We start from the raw sequence: 23,470 nt of genomic DNA, 5'->3' as shown, positions 1-23,470 counted from the left end.
ATCTAATTATCTGGCCTTCTGAATTCAAAATATTGGGTTTCTGTGTGGTAAAAGAATTCAAATGACTTAATATAAATGGAATTAAGGTGGCCAGGCAGTTGACTAAGGACATAAGAACAGGACAATAGACAATAGACAAAAGGTGCAGGAGTAGGCTATTCTGCCCTTCGAGCCTGCACCACCATTCATTATGATCATGGCTGATCATCCTCAATCAGTATCCTTATTTCCATAACCCTTGATTCCACTATCCTTGAGAGCTCTATCCAACTCCTTCTTAAACAAATCCACAGACTGGGCCTCCACTGCCTTCTGGGGCAGAGCATTCCACACACCCACCACTCTCTGGGTGAAGAAGTTTCTCCTCATCTCTGTCCTAAATGGCCTACCCCTTATTTTTAAGCTGTGTCCTCTGGTTCAGGACTCACCCATCAGCGGAAACATGTTCCTGCCTCCAGAGTGTCCAATCCTTTAATAATCTTATATGTCTCAATCAGATCCCCTCTCAGTCTTCTAAACTCAAGGGTATACAAGCCCAGTCGCTCCAATCTTTCAACATAAGATAGTTCCACCATTCCAGGAATTGACCTTGTGAGCCTACACTGCACTCCTTCAATAGCCAGAATGTCTTTCTTCAAATTTGGAGACCAGAACTGCACACAATATTCCAGGTGCGGTCTCACCAGGGCCCTGTACAACTGCAGAAGAACCTCTTTGCTTCGATCCTCAATCCCTCTTGTTATGAAGGCCAGCATGCTTTTAGCTTTCTTCACTACCTGCTTGCTTTCATTGACTGGTGCACAAGAACACCCAGATCACTTTGTACTGCCCCTTTACCTAACTTGACTCCATTTAGGTAGTAATCTGCCTTCCTGTTCTTGCCATCAAAGTGGATAACCATACACATATCCACATTAAACTGCATCTACCATGCATCTGTCCACTCACCTAACCTGTCCAGGTCACCCTGAAATCTCCTAACATCCTCCTCACATTTCACCCTGCCACCCAGCTTAGTATCATCAGCAAATTTGATAATGTTACTATTAATACCATCTTCTATATCATTAATATATATTGTAAAAAGCTGCGGTCCCAGTACTGATCCCTGCGGTAGCCCACTGGTCACCACTTGCCATTCTAAAAGGGAGCTGTTTATCACTACTCTTTGTTTCCTGTCAGCCAACCAATTTTCAATCCAAGTCAGTACTTTGCCCCCAATACCATGCACCCTAATTTTGCTCACTAACCTCCTATGTGGGACTTTATCAAAGGCTTTCTGAAAGTCCAGGTACACTACATCCACTGGATCTCCCTTGTCCATCTTCAGAGTTATATCCTCAAAAAATTCCAAAAGATTAGTCAAGCATGATTTCTCCTTCATAAATCCATGCTGACTCTGACTTATCCTGTTACTGCTATCCAGATGTGTCATAATTTCATCCTTTGTAATTGATTCCAGCATCTTTCCCACCACTGAGGTCAGACTAACTGGTCTATAATTTCCTGCTTTCTCTCTCGCTCCTTTCTTAAAAAGTGGTACAACATTAGCCACCCTCCAATCTGCAGGAACTGATCCTGAATCTATCGAACTCTGGAAAATAATCACCAACACATCCACGATTTCTAGAGCCACCTCCTTCAGTACCCTGGGATGTACACCATCAGGCCCCGGGGACTTATCAGCCTTCAGACCTAACAGTCTCTCCAAGACCAATTCCTGGCAAATATAAATTCCCTTCAGTTCAGGTCCTTCAGCCACTGTTACCTCAGGGAGATTGCTTGTGTCTTCTCCAGTGAACATAGATCTGAAGTACCAATTCAACTCTTCTGCCATCTCCTTGTTCCCCATAATATATTCCCCTGTTTCTGTCTTCAAGGGCCCAATTTTAGCCTTAACCATTTTTTATTTCCCTTTCACATACCTAAAAAAGCTTTTACTATCCTCCTTTATATTTTTGGCCAGTTTACCATCGTGCCTCATTTTTTCTCTGCGTATTTCCTTCTTAGTAATCCTGTGTTGTTCTTTAACAGCTTCCCAGTCCTCCGTTTTCCCACTGATCTTTGCTATGTTACACTCTTTCTCTTTGACTTTATATGTTTCTTAACTTCCCTCATCAGCCACGGCCACCCCTCCTCCTCATAGGATCTTTCTTCCTTTTTGGAATGAACTGATCCTGCATCTTCTGCATTACACGCAGAAATAGCTGCCATTGTTGTTCCACTGTCATCCCTGCTAAGGCATTGCACCATTGAACTTTGGCCAGCTCCTCAGGAGTTAACCATTAGCTCCTCAAGTCTGTTCCACTATTCATGGAGATCTCTAGCCTAACCCTATACACCCAAGTTTGCCAATACCTCCTTTGGTTAACAAAAGTCCATCCATCCCAGGTTTAAAATTAATAATTGAACTAATACATTAATTTGTGGACTTGAGGGCCAACCTCTTTGCACAGAGAGTGGTTAGTGTGTTGAATGAGCTGCCAGAGGAAGTGGTGGATGTGAGTACTTTTAAACATTGTTTAAAAGGGATTTGGATAAGTACATGAATTTGTGGAAGGGAGCTTCTGAAGAGGGACCATTGAATTCTTAACACTCTTTTCTCTCCACTGATGCTGCCTGACCTGCTGGGTCTCTCCAGCAATTTCTGTTCTTATTCCAATCTTAAATGACTGTTTGGATCTAGAAGTGTTTGCTAAAATAAATCCTGGAAGCTTTGGTGTTAAATTTTTCACATGTTGATCTGCCACCATGGCACAAGCTTTTACCTTCACCAAGGTATTTGTACTTGATCAGCTAATAATAATGCAAAATCCCATCATATATGAACAAGATGTACTAGTGGAGTTACGAAAGATTCAACAGCCAGATAGACACATATATTACAGTTCCAGGCACTTCAGTCAGTGTTGGTATTAAACTGTTTAGTTCCAAACAATAGCATGGCACAGCATGTCATGTTTCAACTGACACCAATTAAAATGGCATCTGAAAATGTTACACTATCCCATTGATACAGTAGTGCACTCTAGCTGCATACTAGTTGTGAGCCATTATAAAATAATATCCTCCTGCCCTTGATTCCACAACTAGTGCAAATAGTTTCTCCAAATCAACCAAATCAGTTTTCCTTAATACCTTGTAAACTTCTATTGAGAAACCCCTAACCTTCTAAATTTCAAGGGTTACAGTCCTAATTTATACAAGTCTCTTTGTGATAAGTCTACATTTTTCACAGTTAGCTTCTCCCTTTACTACAAGTTATGTCTATATAGTACCTGTGCTTTACAAAAATAACAAAACTGACACTGACCTGTATAGGTAGACATTGGAGAAGGTGAACATATGCTAAGTGGTCAAAGAGTGATGTTCTGGGTCACTACTTGAAGGAGGAGTAAAAGCTGAGGCCCGAGAAGAGAATGCCAATCCTGAGGACGTAAATTCTAAAGCTAGGGAGTCACCATGAAAACAATTGGAAATACATAAGAGACCAGAATTTCAAGATTGCAGAGAAAATATGTTTAGAGCTGGTAGATATCACTTGAGGAAAAGTGCAGCCATGGAGAGATGTGAACAGAGGCTGGCAATGTTAACATTGCTTCATGTGGAATCAGTGCAGGTCATTTTCTTCTCATTCACATAGTGGAATTAATTTCAATTTGGCCGATGCAGCAGGTAACCTCTACATGGGTTCAGTCTGAAGCATGGTCCTCTTTAATTTCCAGGATTAATTAAATCCTCCTGTAATTGTCTTCCTTGTAAAACGTGGCAGCAACGTCAGGGCCAGCTGCCATGATTCTTTGAAAGTGGCATCACAAAGCAACAGAGTGGTAAAGAAGGCATTTGACATTCTTGCCCTCATTAGTCAGACCAGTAAGTACAGGAGTTGGGATGTCACGTTGTGGTTATGCAACACAATGGTGAGGCCACTTTTAGCGTAATGGTTGCTTTGCCAAGGTGAAGATATGATTAAATTGGAGACGGTGCAGAAATAATTTACAACGGGTAACCTTATAGAGGTTTATAAAATCATGAGGAGCATTGATAAGCTGAGTAACAACTATGTTTTCCCGAATGTGGGGGAGTTCAAAACTAGGGGGCATATTTTTAAGGTGATAGGAGAAAGATTTAAGAAGGATATGAAGGGCAACTTCTTTGCACAGAGAGTGGGGAGTGTGTTGAAAGACCTGCCAGAGGAAGTGGTGGATGTGTGTACAATTACAATGTTTAAAAGAGATTTTGTTTAAGTACATGAATAGGAAAGATTTAGAGGGTTATGGGTTATGGAATTAGTTTGGTTTGGGAGCATGGATGTGTCTGCTTCCATGCTATATTATTCCATGACTCTTTTAATCCTCACACTGAGTCTCGGTCTAAAGTAAAGGCACATTAATTTAAATTATTTATGAATGAATACAACAAAGGCTTGTATGAAATAAACTTTTGTCTCTCTCCTGACAATTAAAGGCAGAGAATGCTAGAAACACAGAAGTCCATCAATATCTGAAACTTCAGTAGGTGGGTTTAATTGGGAAGCACCTACTTGAAACATTCCCTCTTTTTGACTTTCAAATCACAACTTACCAGCTTTTCCTGTCCCCATTAAGATTACCAACAATTGTATTTTCCATTCTTATATTCTCTAAAAAAGCAGACCAACTTGAGCTAGCCTTCTGCTCACTGAAACAGTGTTCAAAGTCTAATTCTCTGCAACATTATAACTATTACTTTTCACAGTTTTCCCATTGAAGAGCAACAGGAAAATATTGGAAAAGGTGTGACTCTTAAAGGAAAGAAATTAATCATTGAAAGAATGAATGTGCTGGAAGTGGCCAAACGTTGGCAAAATATTATGAAAATAGTTTGGTGTCACCGTTGGCTCAGTGATAGTGCACTCACATCTGAGTCAATGAATTCTGGGTTTAAGCTGCACTTAAGGACATTCGGTCAAATAATCAAGGTCAGTGGTTTACAACCTGAAATAGCTCCAAGTCGGCACACCACCCGTAATCAAAGTTACCTTTTATTTGCATGGATTCTGATGAGCTTTCTCAGGGCCAGTCCCTAGAATGTGGAGACTATCTGAGACTCTTGTTTATCGCTGTCAGGCAGGACTCTTTCATTGGCACATGTTAACAACCCCAATTAGGGATCTCATATTTAATGAGATCCATGTGCCCTTTGTTCCAATTACTACACAACTGGTGTGCCACAACAAAGTAAGAATTTTCAGCAGGCATCGGTGCTTTACCTGAGTGTCAAGTCTGTGGCATTACTTCTGATCTCCTCCTGAGCCATGGTGTCTATTATTGAAGGCGGTATCTGCTGACACCAGCCATCCCTATTGACTGTGCCGACACTAGTCTCCAGATTCTGAACATGCTGTATGAGAAAAGTGGGTGTGCCAGGCAATTGTTTACATCACTGAAGTCTGTCTTGATACTGAAAACTTTGGGAACCACTGATCTAAGGAAACATCTCAGTGCAGTATGAAGTGAGAGCTGCACTTTTAGAATTTACATCCTTCACATGCAATGATAAATTCTGTCTATTGTCTCGGGGGGATACAATCTCATGGCACTATTTGAAGTTCAATAGAATTGGCCGTGTGGACTCAACCAATTACCACAGAGAAAAAAATAGATTATCTGCCTGTTAAAAATCAAAAGAACTGCAGACACTGTAAATCAGAAACAAAAATAGAGATTGTTGGAAAAGCTGAGCAGGTCTGGCAGCATCTGCAGAGAGAATTCAGAGTTAATATTTTGAATCGAGTGACCTTTCCTCAGCAATGGGAAGCTCTCAGGAATGATCACTCGGCTTGAAACATTAACTCTGATTGCTCTTCAGAGAGATATCTTTAAAAATGTCTATATTACAGAGGAGGACTCTGTGGGAAGCTAGGGAAGTGATTGCTGGGCCTCTAGCTGAGATACTTGTATCATCAATAGTCACAGGTGAGGTGTCAGAAGACTGGAGATTGGCTAACATGGTGCCACTTTTTTAGAAGGATGGTAAGGACAAGCCAGGGAACTATAGCCCAGTGAGCCTGATATCGGTGATGGGCAAGTTGTTGGAGGGAATTCTGAGGGTGAGGGTGTACATGTATTTGGGAAGGCAAGGACTGATTAGGGATAGTCAACATGGCTTGGTGCGTGGGAAATCATGTCTCACAAACTTCATTGGGTTTTTTGAAGAAGTAAACAAAGAGGATTAATGAGGACAGAATGGTGGACATAATCTACATAGACTTCAGTAAGGCGTTCGACAAGATTCCCCATGGGACACTGGTTAGCAAGGTTAGATCTCATGGAATACAGGGAGAACTAGCCATTTGGATACAGAACCTGTTCGAAGGTAGAAGACAGAGGGTAGCGGTGGAGGGTTGCTTTTCAGACTGGAGGCTTGTGACCAGTGGAGTGCCAAAAGGCCAGTTAGTAAATTTGCAGATGTCACCAAAATTGCATGTGTAAAGGACAGCAAGGAAGGTTACCTCAGTTTACAATGGGATCTTGATCAGATGGGCCAATGGGTTGAGGAGTGGCAGACGGAGTTTAATTTAGGTAAGTGAGAAGTGCTGCATTTTCAAAAAGCAAATCAGAGCAGGGCTTATACACTTAATTGTAAGGTCCTAGAGAGTGTTGCTGAACAAAGAGACCTTGCAGTGCAGGTTCACAGTTTCTTGAAAGTGGAGTCGCAGTTAGAGAGGATAGTGAAGAAGGTGTTTGCTGTGCTTTCCTTTATTGGTCAGAGTATTGAGTATAGGAGTTGGGAGGTCATGTTGCAGCTGTACAGGACATTGGTTAGGCCAGTTTTGGAAAACAGCAGGCAATTCTGGTCTCCTTCCTATCGGAAGGATGTTATGATTCTTGAAAGACTTCAGAAAAGATTTACAAGAATGTTGCCAGGTTAGCAGGATTTGAGTTATAGGGAGGGGCTGAATAGATGGGACTGTTTTCCCTGGAACATAAGAGGCTAAGGGATGACCTTATAGAGGTTTATAAAATCATGAAGGGCATGGAAAGGATAAATAGAGAATGTTTTCCCTGAAGTGGGGGAGTCCAGAACTAAAGGACATAGGTTTATAGGGTAAGAGGGGAAAGATATAAAAGGGACCTAAGGGGCAATGTTTTCACACAGAGGGTGGTGCGGGAATGGAATGAGCTGCCAGAGGAAGTGGTGGAGGCTGGTACAATTACAGCATTTAAAAGACTTTTGGATGGGCATATGGATAGGAAGGGTTTAGAGGAATGTGGGCCAAATGCTGCAAATGGGATTACGTTATGTGAGGATATCTGGTCGGCATGGATAAACTGGACCGAAGAGTCGATATCTGTGCTGTACATCTCTATGACTCTATGCTGCCAGACCTGCTGAGCTTTTCCAGCAATGTCTGTTATCTGATTGTTATCTTATTGCCATGTGTGATACCTTGTTTCAACTGTAGTATTTCCTGCTTTACCACAGGGATTAAACTTCAAAAATATCCCATCAACTATAAAGCCTTTTGTTATGTCCTGAAATAAGTGTAAAATGAGAGGCCTGAAATAAGTGTAAAATGTCTTCTTTCTTTTCAGAAGGTTGAACTTTCTTCAATGAATCAAAAAGAGTCTTTTGACAAATGTTTAATACTGAGAAAAGAATAAAGGCAATGAGCATGCTTGTTTTTGGTCACACCAGGGACACTATGTGAAAGTGTGTTTGCACTGGTCAAAGACTGAATAAAACTGGCATCTACTGCCTTCAGTTGTCGCATTGCCTATTCCTATTTAGCCAGGGCTCAGACATGAAAAATAGCCACGTGGGTGAGATATCGGAATTAAAAGAAGATTGTTTTCCCACATTATTTACTGAGAGAAGAAAAATGCTTGCAAAATGTAGACCTAATACATTAATGCACAATGTCTAAGACATTAATTAAAATAATTATTAAATTGCAGACCTGACTAAACTAAGCCAATCTTTCATCATAATTTATTTATGCACTTACAACATATTTTAAGCAGACTCTTATGCCATCTAGGCTTTTAGATAAATGTTTGGTCACAAATCTGTCATACATATTCTGCTACATTCAAAAATAATGTAATTTATGCAACTGTTAAGCTTCATCAGAATGACTTAGGGTGCAATCAGAGGAATTTTAAAATCTCCATGCAATTTATGACTTTCACAAACTATCCGAAACAATTAGGCCATATTACATAGTTAATTTAAAGGGACAGAGATGAATATATAAGTGAAAATCCTACCGACACAACAATTTTAGTGAATTAACTGTATGAGGTACAGGCATATATTCAGCAGAAGAGAATTGACAAGATTAAAGAAAGACCAAATGCATCACTTGAAAGACGGGATGCTTTTGCATTACAGACCTCTCAATGTGTAAGTAATAAAATTTTGAAATGTAGCATGTTTTTCAGGTCATCTCAAAGATACACAGCAGCAAGTCTGATTAGGAATAGTTAACATGGCTTTGTGCATGGGAAATCATATCTCACAAATTTGGTTGAGTTTTTTTGAAGAAGTGACCAAGGAGATAGATGAGAGCAGTGCAGAAGACTTTATCAGCATGGACTTTAGTAGGGCTTTCAACAAGGTTCCGCATGGTAGACTGGTGAGTAAGGATAGATCACCTGGGATCCAGGGAGAGCTAGCCAATTGGATACAAAGTTAGCTTGGTGGTGGGAGACAGAAGGTGGCAGTAGAAGGTTTTTTATGTCACTGGAGGCCTGTGACCAGCGGTGTACCGAAGGATTGATGCTGGCTCCATCCTTGTTCATGATTTATATCGGTGATTTGGATGAGAATACAGGAAATGTGGTTAGTAAGTTTGCAGCTGACACTCCTGGAAAAGCTGGCACTTTTCTCCTTGGAGCTGAAGGGTGACCTTATAGAAATTTATAAAATCACAAGGAGCATAGGTAAGGTGAATAGTTAAGATTTTTTCCCCAAGAGTAGCGGAGTCCAAAACTAGATAGCATAGGTTTACAGTGAGAGGGAAAGATTTAAAAGGGACCTGAGGGACAATATTTGTCACACAGAAGGTGGTGCATATATGGAATGAGCTGCAGAAGAAGAGACAAAGGTGGATTTCAACACTGAAAACATTCAACCCTTGGACAGATACATGGATTTCAAGAAATACAGGCAAGTTATACTACAAAAACTAGTTCAGCAAGGACAAACTAGGCTGAAGAGTCTTTTTCCAAGCGTATGCCACTATGACTCTATGAGGAGCAGCTTGCCATGACCTCTGGGACAGGATCTCCAAATTTCATAATCTCTACTTATTCGAAGAACAAGGAGAGTGGACATGTGGGAGAAACATCAACAACAAAGTTGTCGCCAATTCACACACTATCCTGACTTGAAATCATTTCACTATTCTTTCATTTGCATTAGGCAAAAATTCTAAACTGTGGAGAAGGACGTGGAAGATATAGAATGTGGGGAAATAGATGGTGACATCATGAAAAATGTCCATATTACAGAGAAGGAGGTGTTGGATCTCTTGAAATGCATAAAAGTGGATAAATCACAAGGAACTGAGCATATGTACCCTAGAACTCTGTGGGAAGCTAGGGAAACTGGAGATTGTCTAACGTGGTGCCACTAGTTCAGAAAGGTAGTAAGGACAAGACAGAGAACTATAGACTGGTGAGCCTGACATCACTGGTGGGCAAGTTGTTGAATGGAATCCTGAGGGACAGGATGTACATGTATTTGAAATCATGACTCATGAACTTGATTGAGTTTTTTGAAGAAGTAACAAAGAGGATTGATGAGGGCAGAGCGGTGGACATGATTGTAATGGACTTCAGTAAGGCATTTGACAAGGTTCCCCATGGGAGACTGATTAGCAAGGTTAGATCTCACGGAATACAGAGAGAACTAGTCATTTAGATACAGAACTGGCTCAAAGGTAGAAGACAGAATATGATGGCGGAGGGTTGCTTTTCAGACTGGAGGCCTGTGACCAGTGGAGTGCCACAAGGATTGGTGCTGAGTCCACAGCTTTCATCATTTATATAAATGGTTTGGATGTGAACATAGGAGGTATGGTTAGTAAGTTTGCAGATGACACCAAAATTGGAGGTGTAGTGGACAGCAAAGAAGGTCACCTCAGATTACAATGGGATCTTGATCAGATGGGCCAATGGGTTGAGGAGTGGCAGATGGAGTTTAATCTCGATAAATGTGAGGTGCTGCATTTTCGAAAAGCAAATCTTAGCAGGACTTATACCCTTAATGGTAAAGTCCTCAAGAGTGCTGCTGAACAAAAAGACCTTGAAGTACAGGTTCATAGTTCCTTGAAAGTAGAGTTGCAGGTAGATAGGATAGTGAAAAAGGCATTTGGTATGCTTTCCTTTATTGGTCGGAGTATTGAGTACAGGAGTTGAGAGGTCATGTTGTGGCTGTACAGGACATTGGTTATGCCACTTTTGGAATATTGCATGCAATTCTGGTCTCCTTCCTATGGGAAGGATGTTGTGAAACTTGAAAGACTTCAGAAAAGATTTACAAGGATGTTGCCAGGGTTGGAGGATTTGAGCTACAGGGAGAGGCTGAATTAGCTGGGGCTGTTTTCCCTGGAGCATCAGAGGCTGAGATGTGACCTTATAGAGTTTTATAAAATCATGAGGAATATGGATAGGATAAATAAACAAAGTTCTTTTCCCTGGGGTGAGGGAGTCCAGAACTAGAGGGCATAGGCTTAGGGTGAGAGAGGAAAAATATAAAAGGGACCTAAGGGGCAACCTTTTCACAGAGATGGTGGTGTGTATATGGAATGAGCTGCCAGAGGAAGTGGTGGAAGCTGGTACAATTGCAGCATTTAGAAGACATCTGGATGTGCATATGGATAGGAAGCTTTTAGGGGAATAAGGACCAAGTGCTGGCAAATGGGGCTAGATTAGGTTTGGATGTCTAGCTGGCATGAACGAGTTGGTCCGAAGGATCTGTTTCTGTGCTGCACATCTCTATGACTCTAAACATCTCAGGACTATGAATTCAAGGCAAAGATCTTGGGCGGCATGGTGGCTCAGTGGTTAGCACTGCTGCCTCACAGTACAGGGACATGGGTTTGATCCCAACCTTGGGTGACTGTCTGTGTGGAGCTTGCACATTCGCCCCCTGTCTATGTGGGTTCTCTCCAGATGCTCTGGTTTCCTCTCACAATCCAAGATGTGCAGGTCAGTTGAATTGGCCATGCCAAATTGCCCATAGTGTTAGGTGCATTAGTCAGGGGAATGGGTCTGGGTGAGTTACTCTTCGGAGGGTTGATGGGGACTTGTTGGGCCGAAGGGCCTGTTTCCACACTGTAGGGAACCTAATCTAATCTATTGTAAAGTGCACTGACTCTAGCACTCCCTCAGCTTATTCACTGGTGTATGCTTCACTGATATCTTTATTATAAATGGCTTTATAAAAGGTAAGAGTTGGTTGACCAATCTAGAACACATGGGTATAATTTCTGATTTAGCAACAGAGAAAGGCAATGGGAAGTCAGAGATATCTATCCACAGAAAAGGGTCTTTCCAAAATAGAAAAAAAAATGCCATATGCCACAAATTCAATCTGAAACACATGTCATTTAAAGGAATTTGTATTTTTAAAGAAAGAAAGAGAAAAATAAATAGTAACATTGAATTTGAAGAGATAAGTTTGGTCAGAGCCAACACAATAGAAATTATGGGCTAAATAGTCTCCTCTGTGTTGTAATTTCGTTAGTTCTTGAATCTGTAATTTCACCCTTTAATCAGTCAATTCTCCCAGTAGGCTATGCTGTTGAAACATGGCTTGCATGTAAATATGATTTTGCACACTATTCTCTACATTTAGAATGAGCCATGGTTATGTCACATCCATTAGCAAAGGTCAAGTAAGTCATTTGGTTATTAAGCATTTTAATTCGCATTGTTATGCTCCATTCTACTGATAGTTTAATTTACTGTCAGAAATACATGACCATGTGAAAAGGAGCATAACATTGTGATGAATCCCTTATTGTGGCATCAACTGATGCTGCGGGAGCAAGCACCACATGAACATTGTAACAATCAGGAGTGGAGACAGATGGAAAGTAGTACATTTAACTGTTCCAAAACTGGGCATTTGCAAGGTTTTCAAAGGATCATTCAGGATAGTTCAGAGGTCAATGAAGATTTCAAAGGCAGTAAGACTGGAAGTTAGTGTTTGCATTTATCTGAGTCACATCAAGACTGAGAGAAAGAGAAGCAGACACCATGTTGGGAAGGACTGCTAAATGCAATGAATTACATAAATGTTGTGTAGCTGATCAGTTAAGTCCTAGAAAAGTTGAAAAACTATATGTCGTCAGGGCTTAACGAGTTGTGAAGGGCTTGAAAAAGGCCTGAACACAACCAATATTTAGGCAAGTGAACTATGTGAGTTCTGTGTGGTTTTGGCTCATGGAAATCCTCGGAGCTGTGAAAGGCGTGAAAAAAGCCCAAGGACAATGACTAGTTCAGAACAGCAGAGACTGGACTGTGAAAGCCCACAAGCAGTCTCTGTTCTGTACAACTTAGCAAAGTTAGAGTTCAGGAAACAAATGCAGTGACAGCACTAGTCAGGTGAAGCATGCTGTTTGTGTGAAGGTGGAGTTCTGCCCCTGAGTAACTCCTGAAGTTGCCAAGAATTGAGTGGTCCCAGAAAAGGAAAGTAGACTGCTATTACATGAGCAGCTGTTGAGGCAATCCATGACAGAGGGACTTTTGAGAAGTCTCGAGGACAGATTGCCAAATGTAAAGAATGGTAACCCCTTATGATGTTTGAATGAGAATTGCTGGCCCATAATGTCAGGAATGTCAGAAAGAGGAGTCATTATTGAGAAATCCATGGGATCTGTGGTGATCATATTTGCAATTTGATGTGTCCTGTGAGGTATTCAACTATCAACCAGTCTATCACACAAGCCAACCTTCCATCCATTGACTCCACCTACACTTCTTGCTGCCTTGGGAAGGCAGCCAACATCATCAAAACCCCCACCAACCCCAGTTATAATCTCTTCCATCCTCTTCCATTGGGCAGAAGATAAAAAAGCTTAAATACACATACCAACAGATTCAAGAACACCTTTTTTTTCCCATTGTTAGTCTGAATGGACTGCTCAAATTTTAAATTCAATGTGTATCTCGCTTTTTGTGCATCTTCTCTGCAGTTGTAACATTATATTTCTCACTCTGTTCTATTACCCTGATGTACTTACGTAAGGTATGGTTTATCTGGTTAGCATGCAAACCAAAACTTTTCACTGTATCTAGGTACAGCTACAGTCTAAAGCCATATCTTTACTCTATCAGCACTCTGGATAAATTTACAATTCATTTTGACCAATGCAAGGGTGGAATTTGAAAGGAATTGGAACGCACCTCCAACAGTGGTTATAAAAAATTGTATTGTAATGTTTAGTTGAAGCTATACATAATCACTATATAATTGCTGGTATAGTAACCTTATCTCTCATAGATAATTAATAGGAATTTCATCCTTTCCTGCCCTGTTCACACTTTTAAATACAACAGTAGTGAAAAATATGAATTAAAAAAAATGCATGCCAACTGGCAGCTGGAGGTTTGGCTGCTCTCTCAGACAGAGATCAATTTCAGTGACTAACATTCCATCTGAAAATAGACGACAGCCCAATAAATGTTTAATAAGAAAGAGCCAACAGGCATTAGGATTTAAAATGCAGAAAATAGGAGCAGAAGTGGGTCATTTGGCCATTTGAGCCTGCTGCACCATTCATTACAATTATGTCTAATCCTCTATCTCAATGTCTTCATCCTGCTTTCTCCCCATACTTCTTGATGCCTTTATCTATTCTTTTCTTGAATATACTCAGTGACTTAGCTTCCACTGCCTTCTGTGATAGATAATTCCACACGTTTACTACCCTTTGAGTGAAGCCATGTTTCTTTATCTCAGTCCTAAATGCATCCTAATTCCACTTCTCTGGTTCTAGACTCCACTAATCCTGGAAACCATCCTCACTGCATCTAGTCTGTCTGCTCTTGGTAGAGTTTTATGTGCTTCAATCAATTCCACTCTCATCCTTCAAAACTCAGGTGAATAAAGGCCCAGCTAAACTAATCCTTACTCATAGAACAGCCCTGCCATCCCTCATATCAATCTTGGAATCTTTACTGCACTCTGTCGATGGAAAGTCCACCCTTTCTTAGGTAAAGAGGCCAAAACTACATCCAATATTCCAGGTGTGGTGGCACCAAAGGCCTGCACACCTACAGTAAAACACCCCTACTTCTGAACGCAAATCCTCTTGCAATGAAGACCAACATACAATTGACCTTCCTAACTGCATGCTGCACCTGCCTAACTATGTACATTGGTTGGTGTACAAGAACATTAATGTCCAAAGATGTGCAGGTCAGGTGAATTGGCCATGCTAAATTGCCCGTAGTGTTAGGTAAGGGGTAGATATAGATGTAGGGGTATGGGTGGGTTACGCTTCGGTGGGGCGGTGTGGACTTGTTGGGCCAAAGGGCCTGTTTCCACACTGTAAGTAATCTAATCTTGTCTCATCAAGCACTGCCAACCAAGTCTCATGTCTTGATCATTAAAAGGACCCATAGCTTCTGCAGGGAAAGCCTAAAGGAGTCTGGCATATGTGCAAATGTTCAACAATCTCATATGGTTTTGCTCAGAGATTCCTTAGCTTAACTAGCATTGGCAGCATACTGTTTGTGCTCAAATGAAATCCAGCCACTAAAATCAACCCGGCATCCTATTAACAGGAGAGACCAAAATCAGTCTCAGGTGGAATCCTATTCTGACACCTAACTATTTGTACCAATTTTAAAAAGGACAAGTTAGGCAGTGTCCTTTCTGTGCAATAAAATATTGAGATTCCAGCGAATATTGCACTGCCAGGATAGGGAAACTAAAAGCTGGAAAGCACTCTATTACTTATGATTTCTTCTTGTGAATTTGTGATATATTATCAACCAGTTCAATTCAAACCAGCCGATGTTAGAAATGCTGGGACTCAGGGTTTCCCATCACAATGCCAAAAATGAAATTGAAGTGATTACTTTCAACCAGCATCAGTCTAAGCTGCATTGCTGTTACACTTCAGGAAGGGGGAAGGGCAGATGTTATTCAATGTATTGGGACCATACAATAAAGGTTTAATTTCTTTCAGAGGCTATTAAATCAATGCTTTGCCTGCCTGCCTGTCTATCTGTGGATAATAAAGATCCCAGAGCAATTTTTACAAACTGCTAGGGACAAACCTGGTACCAAGGGAAATCTTCCCATCACTATTGCAGTCTCTCAGGCCCCGGTAGAAATGAAAGGTGTCATCCTGTTGAACTATAATATCTTCAGAACAAAAACTGATATGCAGGAATGGAATTATTAAGCAATTCGGGACCTTTCTGTAGTTCCTTTCCAATTCATCTTTGAACTAAATGCACACCGGTATGTTGCAGCCAACTCAGCGTTAGACAACAACTGACAGCTTATTTGCCAAATAAATTGCAATGTACAATAACCACTTCCATTGTTTGAGTAGCCTTCTGACCCTATGGGTTTGAATATCGAGTTTCAGCTAGTAAAGGACTACTGGCTTAAATTATTCAGTGGCTACTAGTGAGTGGGACATAAAGACATGTGGAATAATGCTGGCTTAATAGAAATATCTGAGGCTATTTAAGCAGAAACACTGATTGAGGTTAAATACTTATTGCTTATTCAAGTCTCTGAAGGCTGTGCAAGGTGTGTTGAGATCACTTACTTGCATTCCTATTGCATATTGCTTCTCAGCCTTATATGTTCCAATCATAATTTTAGTATTTCAGATATTATTGAATAGCTAAATCATGGTCAAAGCCAAACAGTTTGAGTTAGGCAGAACCCAAATACAGACAGAAATGTGTCAGCATTGATGAATTGTGGTTTGTGAAACTGTTTAAAGACATAAATGCACTTTTCACTAGCTAAGCCAAACTGAGAATATTGAATTGTTTCAAAATTAGCATGTGGTTTTCCAGAATTAGTTGCCCAAATTCTCCAGAAAAAGTTATGTAAAAAGATGGTGTCCTCTAACCAATTTGTCACACATAACTTCATCACCTCTATTGTTTGTGTTAAACATTTCCCATGCCCTTCTCCTGCCATTGCCTCACCATCTATATCTTTATCATAAAGTCATAGAGTTCTTTACAGTACAGCAAGAGATCCTTTGGCCCAGTGTGTCAACACCAGTCACCAAACATACATCCATTCTCACTCAATTTTTCAGCACTTCACCCATGGCCTTGTATGCTGCTGTATTTCAAGTGTTCACTTGAAGAGTTCTTAAACGACTGGACAGTCCCAACTTCTCCCACCCTTCAGGTAGTGAGTTCAGATACCCAGCTACCTTTTGAAATTCCTGCTCCTTATCTTGAAACTGTGCACCTTTTAGCACTTGAAAGGTTTTCATTTTTGCAAGATTTGTGTAGGTTTGTAGCTCAGGTTGAGGTTTAGGGTGTAGGTTTGTTCGCTGAGCTGTAGGTTTGATATCCAGACGTTTCATTACCTGGCTAGGTAACATCATCAGTGGCGACCTCCAAGTGAAGCGAACCTGATGTCTCCTACTTTCTATTTATATGTTTGTCCTGGATGGGGTTCCTGGGGTTTGTGGTGATGTCATTTCCTGTTTGTTTTCTGAGGGGTTGATAGATGGTATCTAGATCTATGTGTTTGTTTGTGGCGTTGTGGTTGGAGTGCCAGGCCTCCAGGAATTCTCTGACATGTCTTTGCTTAGCCTGTCCCAGGATAGATGTGTTGTCCCAGTCAAAATGGTGGGTTTTTTCATCTGTGTGTAGGGCTACGAGGGAGAGAGGGTTGTGTCTTTATGTGGCTAGCTGGTGTTCGTGTATTCTGGTGGCTAACTTTCTTCCTGTTTGTCCTACGTAGTGTTTGTGGCGGTCCTTGCATGGAATTTTGTAGTTTTCATTTGTTAACATCGCTGCCAATATTTATTATTCATCTGTACTTACCCCTGACAAGGTGGTGGGGAACTACTTTCTTGAATCATTGCTCCCATGTGGTGTAGATAGACCAACAGTACTGTTAGGGAAGTAGTTCCATGACTCTGATTTAGCATAGCTCGGTCAGGATATATCCTGAACAGAGGGACTGTAGGTCAGTCCACAGCAAAACCCCAAAACAAAGCCAAGCCTCGGCTAAATGGTTGAAAGTTTCCTCAGAATCTGGGCCGGGAAGCCACAGTAGTTGCTGCCAGTATGTGGACTCGAAACAGCAAAGAAATCCCACGAGACTTATAATGAGTAAAAAGAAGTCATTGGCCAGTATCCAGGTGAGTACACACCCTGGACAGACCATCTATATCTGATTTGGAACAGTTAATTTGCTTAGCAACATCCAGATCAGAACAGGCATCTGGTTAAATGGTCACCCGGTTTTAGCAGAGATCGATACCTGCTTGGCCAATTCAGTGACATAGAATTCCTACAGTGTGGAAACAGGCCCTTCAGCCCAACAAGCGCACACCAACCCTCCGAAGAGTAACCCACCCAGACCCATTCCCCTGCATTTACCCCAGACTAATACACCTAACCTACACAGCCCTGAACACTATGGGGCAATTTAACATGGCCAATTCACCTAACCTGCACATCTTTGGATTGTGGGTGGAAACTGGAGCACCTGGAGCAAATTCATGCAGACAGAGGGAGAATGCGCAAACTCCACACAGACAGTCGCCCGAGTCAGGAATCAAACTCCGGTCCCTGGTGCTGTGGGGCAGCAGAGCTAATCACTGAGCCACCATGCCACCCTGATTGCAGAATGGTCTTTATTAAATTTTGTTCTGAACTCCAATCCTTAAGTTTGTGCAAGACCTCAGCTAGACTGACAATCTAAAACAGGGAACCTTTACAGGTTAAGGGTACATCTTCAGTTCTGGTCTCTATGAGAAGCAACTGGTTCAGTTACCACTTTGTGGAGTAAAAGGTTCTGGCCCAAGCCTTTTGGAGCAAAACTGATTGAGAAAGATTCACCTGGATTGGCTTAACATTTTTCCATTAGAAAATGACTGCCTGGGTGAAGTCCTAATTAAATACACAAAGCTTTTCAGGATGACCTAGGGACTATCAAAGGAGCCAAGACCACCTTACACGTTGACCAGGAAGCAATTCCACAATTCTGCAAGGCCCACCCAATGTCATTTGCCTGATGGGTAAATGTGGAGGCAGAAAGCAGAAGGCTGGAAAGCGAAGAAATCATCAAAACTGGACAGTTTGCGACATGGGCAGCACTATCATACAGATTGTGAAGAATGACCAGTCCGTTTACCTTTGTAGGAATTTTAAACAAATGGAAAACAGCTTTTCACAGCTGGATACATTCCCAATCCCTTGCATGGAGAATTTATATGCAAAGCTTGGGGGAGGGCGGTAGGAGGGGAGGGGGTGTTGTCCTTCATGAAGCTGAACATGAGCCGCAGGTACTTGCTATTGTGGTTAGGTGAGGATTCCCAGAAGTATGGCATAATGAGTACCCATTCGGGCTTGACCCAAAATGTGAGAGTGCCATTTGAGGTATCAGCAGCCCGTGCAATATTTCAGTGGATGATGGAGAGCATTTTGCAAGGTCTACCTAGACAGGAAAATTGTGTGTTTCAGGCACCCCAGGTGACCTATGTGTCGACAAGACCGGTTTACACCCATTGGAAAGTAAAGTGAGGGTAATCAAATGTTCCCCGGCTCCCACATCTGTACCAGAACTTATGTCTTTGGTTGAGCAGGTGAACTATTATAGAAAGTTCATGCACAACTTGGTGTCCACCTTGGCACTTTTGCATCAACTCTTAAAAATGTTCAGTCTTGGAAATGATCATGTAGCTAAGCCAAGGCTTTTAGCAAAGTCAAGAATCAGCTATCATTTCCAAGGTATTGGCACACTATGATCCCAAATAAAATTTGATATTGGCATGTGATGACTCCCTGAGGTCTTAGTTCTATGTGGTTGAATGTAGCAGAACACACTATAGCATATGCATCCAGGAATATGGCAATGCAGAGCATAAATACGCCCAGTTCGGTAAGGAAGGTTTGGCAGTCATACTTGGAGTCAGAAAGTTCCACCAATACTTTTATGGACATAAATTTCCAATAACAATGGACCAAAAACCTCTGCTAAGTCAACTTAAAGGGCACAAGTGCTGCCCATAACATCAGACCAAATTCAGTGGTGGGCTCTATTACTTAATTGCACAAGTTCTAACACTGTTTGGGAGGCGAAGAAGCAGATGCTAATGCATTGACCTGCCTCCCACTGACTGATAAACTACCAGTGATGCCACCACTGGTACAGTCTGTAATGGTTTTAAATTTTCTGGACACTCTTCCAGTCACAGCAGACAACATCAGACTTTAGATGCAGAAAATCTGGTCTTGGCAAAACTGAAACAGCTGGTGATAATGAGGGAAACTAAAGGGTCATCACAACCAGAATTCAAACCTTTTCAGACATGGAGAGACCAGTTCACAGTAGAGGATGGCACGAGGAGGAAGAGCAATTGTTCCAAGCAAAAGTCACTACCAAATATTGGGTCATCCAGGGGTTTTGCGCAAAGTTATATCTGGTGGGTGCAGACATAGCTGCATTGGTGGGACAGTACCCAGAGTGCCAACAAGGACATAAATTACTGCCAGCAGCTCCCCCACATTCACCGGAATGGCCAGATAAACCCTGGACTCAGTTACACATTGACTCTGCAGGTTCTTTCATGGGCTCAATGTTCTTCGTCATTGTGGATGCTCACTCAAAATGGCTGGTGTTCATTCATCAAACACAGGGAAGGCGACAGAAAAGCTGTGAGCACCTTTTGCAATACACAGACTCTCTGAAGTGTTGGTTACGGATAATGGGTCATTGTTTACCAGTAGGGAATTCAGTATTTTTAAAAATTGAATGTGCTCAATATATAAGGACAGCTCCATACTAACCATCATCCAACAGTCTGATAGGAAGATGGGCCCAGATTTTGAAGGCAAGCTTAAAGAAACAGCCTAAAATTTCATTAGATACCAAACGGTCCCAGTTCTTGGTTGATTTTAGGACCACCCCTCAAATATAGAGATTGCTGCAGCAGAGTTGCTAACGGGAAGAAGACTCCGCATCAGTTTAAATCTAATCTACCTGGACCTGGGAAGCAAGGTGAAATGGCACCAGGAATGCCAGTGCCAGACAAAGACTCTGCTAAGTGAGAGATATAGTTTAGTTCAAGGGATGAAACTTGGTGTATTAACCACAGGAACGGCCCTGCATGGGTAAGAAGCATAATTGACATTAAGTCAGACCCGGTCACATTTAAAGTTTGGATAGGTGTGACAGTCCTGAACAAGCATGTGGATCATATGAAAGATGCAAACACACAAATGGCACAAGAGCAAAACATACCTAACTCCTCGACTGCCTTTCGGACTGTTCCGGAACCCATGGGTTCATTTCTCTCCATCATGTGTTGAAGAGAGCTTGGGTTTTGAGATGGACGCAGCAGGTGGTGCTGCCTCGGTGAATTTACCACCTGAAGACGTGAGCTGCTTTGTGTTACACGCTGCTGGTATCAGAGGCAGAGGTGGAAGAACTTGATCCCTGTGCAGAAGCGCCCCATGAGGAGATACAACAAAAAGAACAGGCCTGTATCCTCAGACTGAGAGGTCATAGATTATGAGTTCCCTGATTGGGGCTGTTCATCAGGTCCAATCAGAGAGTCCTGGCTGATAAAACTGTCAGAGGTTCTCTTCACTCTGAGAGCTATCTCTGTGGGACCTGGATCATTGGCAAGGTCTCTTCACATGTAAACACAGGGTGACTTGGTGATGGTATACCGGCCTCTGTGGAGTCATTTTAAGCACCATTTCATTGTTTCTTGCCCCATGTCTTTCCTCTTTCTTTCTCCTCTTCTCTCACATTAGCCTTCCACTTATTCAGGACTTGAAATATCACCTCCTGCCATCACATTTCCTCTACTGCCCCATTTCTCCTTTGCAGATATTTTTTCTCACCATCTTCTGTGCCCTTAATCAGATCAACTCCTTCTGCTTTTCTGCTGTATCATGCAGTTTTCTGTCTTTGCTTCACAAAAATGATTGTTATGCTGCTGACAGTGTGTAGAGTTGTTCGACAAACATCCAGAAGGGACGTGTAAGCAAAATTATTCATTCAATAGACCTCATCCCAACAGCCATTACTGTTAAATTGTTCTGTTCCAGAGACCAACAGTTAGTTCAATACATAATTCCCAAGGACTTCATTTTCTGTCTCTGCAGATCAGCCTGGACTATCAAGGATTCTAAGCACAGCAGCTACAGCTGATGCATCCCGGTGAACCACCATCAATAATTCCACACTAAAATTGAAACATACCATATTTGAAGATTCAGATAATTAGTGAGTAGGCACATTAAACCATAACATAAATTTTAATAACAACATTAATCTTTTATGCAATGAACACTATGCGACAACTAATTACGCCTGAACTGGGCCAAGTCTATTCACTGCAGCAACATCAGAAGAAGGGGGAAAAAATGATAACCCTTCCCCATTTGTTTATATCTTGTTAAAACTGTGGTTTTGTTCACAGCGCAACTACCAACTAAGGGATGATAAGCAAACTGATCTGAGAATGAACAATGACATTTCATAGCCAAATGTGCACAATTTTTTAAAATCAAACATAATAAAAATTACAATTACTCTTGGTATTGCACTGGCATGTGGCAAGCAAACTGTCTCCTCCCACAAGAACCTTTCAATGGCTGTGGATTTGAAGCACTAAATTGTGAAAGGAGATGCAGGATCAATCTTAAATTTTGTTTTTAACGTACTGATGACGACAAGCAAACATAAAGAACAAAAGAACATTTTCCTTGCTATTGCTGTTAAGAAAACAATTCAAAGGCATCACTGTAATGTGGTAAGCAACAATAGAGAACAAAGACTTCAATAGAATAAAGCAAAAATAAAGTCAAAACAACAGCACTTTTAAAAGGGACAGGAATAGACAAAGGCAGCACGTGATGGAGTCAGTGCAGGGGAGGGGGAGAGAGAAAGAGAGAGAGAGTTAGAGAAAGGAACCCACATTGCTAACTGACAGAGCAGTGAACCTGCACAGTTACTGCCATTGCTGTTTGAATTCACGTATCGCTGGACATCAAAGTTCGTCTGGGAAAATTAACTTGGAGGAACCCATTTGGGAGAGGTCACAGCACTGAAACAGATAAGTGAATATTTTTAAGTGTGGCCTTACAGTAAGAGTGCAATAGTGTGTAAAGTGGGTTCTTTCTTGATTATATATTTGATTGAAATATGTTTCTTGATTAAACTTAAAAATATAAGCCATATGTACTGAATTAGCCTGGAACAGTGTTTTGTCGAGGAATAAGACAGTGCTATTTTCTGGGTCTGTAGATTGGAAGAAGCAAAGGAGAAAACCCCCGGGTACTCACCTTCCACCCTACCAACCTTCGCATAAATTACATCATCCAACGACATTTCCGCCACCTCCAAACGGACCCCACCACCAGGAATATATTTCCCTCCCTACCCATTTCCTCTTTCTGCAAAGACTATTCCCTCCGTGACTACCTGGTCAGGTCCACGCCTCCCAACAACCCACCCTCCCTTCCTGGCATCCTCCCCTGCCACCACAGGAATTGCAAAACCTGCACCCACACCTTCTCCCTCACCTCCATCCAAGGCCCCAAAAGGAGTATTCCACATCCATCAAAGTTTTGCCTGCACATCCACCAATACCATTTATTGTATCTGTTGCTCCCGACGTGGTCTCCTCTACATTGGGGAGACTGGACGCCTCCTAGCAGAGCGCTTTAGGGAACATCTCCGGGACACCCACACCAATCAACCCCACCACCCTGTGGCCCAACATTCCAACTCCCCCTCCCATACTGCCAAGGACATGCAGCTCCTGGGCCTCCTCCACTGCCGCTCCCTCACCACCCAATGCCTGGACGAAGAACGCCTCATCTTCTGCCTCAGAACATTTCAACCCCATGGCATCAATGTGATTTCATCACTTTCCTCATTTCCCCTTCCCCCACCTCACCCCAGCTCCAACCTTCCAGCTCAGCCCTGTCCCCATGACCTGTCCTACCTGCCTAACTTCCTTTCGACCTATCCACTCCACCCTCCTCTCTGATCTATCACCTCCATCCCCACCCCCATTCACCTATTGTACTCTATGCTACTTTCTCCCCACCCCCCCCCCACCCATTTATCTCTCCACTCTGCAGGCACCCTGCCTCTATTCCTGATGAAGGGCTTTTGCCCGAAACGTCGATTTTCCTGCTCCTCAGATGCTGCCTGACCTGCTGTGCTTTTCCAGCACCACTCTAATCTAGTCTCTGGTTTCCAGCATTTGCAGTCCTTGTTTTTTACCTACTTA

This window comes from Chiloscyllium punctatum, chromosome 20 (genome assembly GCF_047496795.1).
Source record: "Chiloscyllium punctatum isolate Juve2018m chromosome 20, sChiPun1.3, whole genome shotgun sequence".
NCBI lineage: Eukaryota > Metazoa > Chordata > Chondrichthyes > Orectolobiformes > Hemiscylliidae > Chiloscyllium > Chiloscyllium punctatum.
This window is presented reverse-complemented; position numbering follows the sequence as displayed.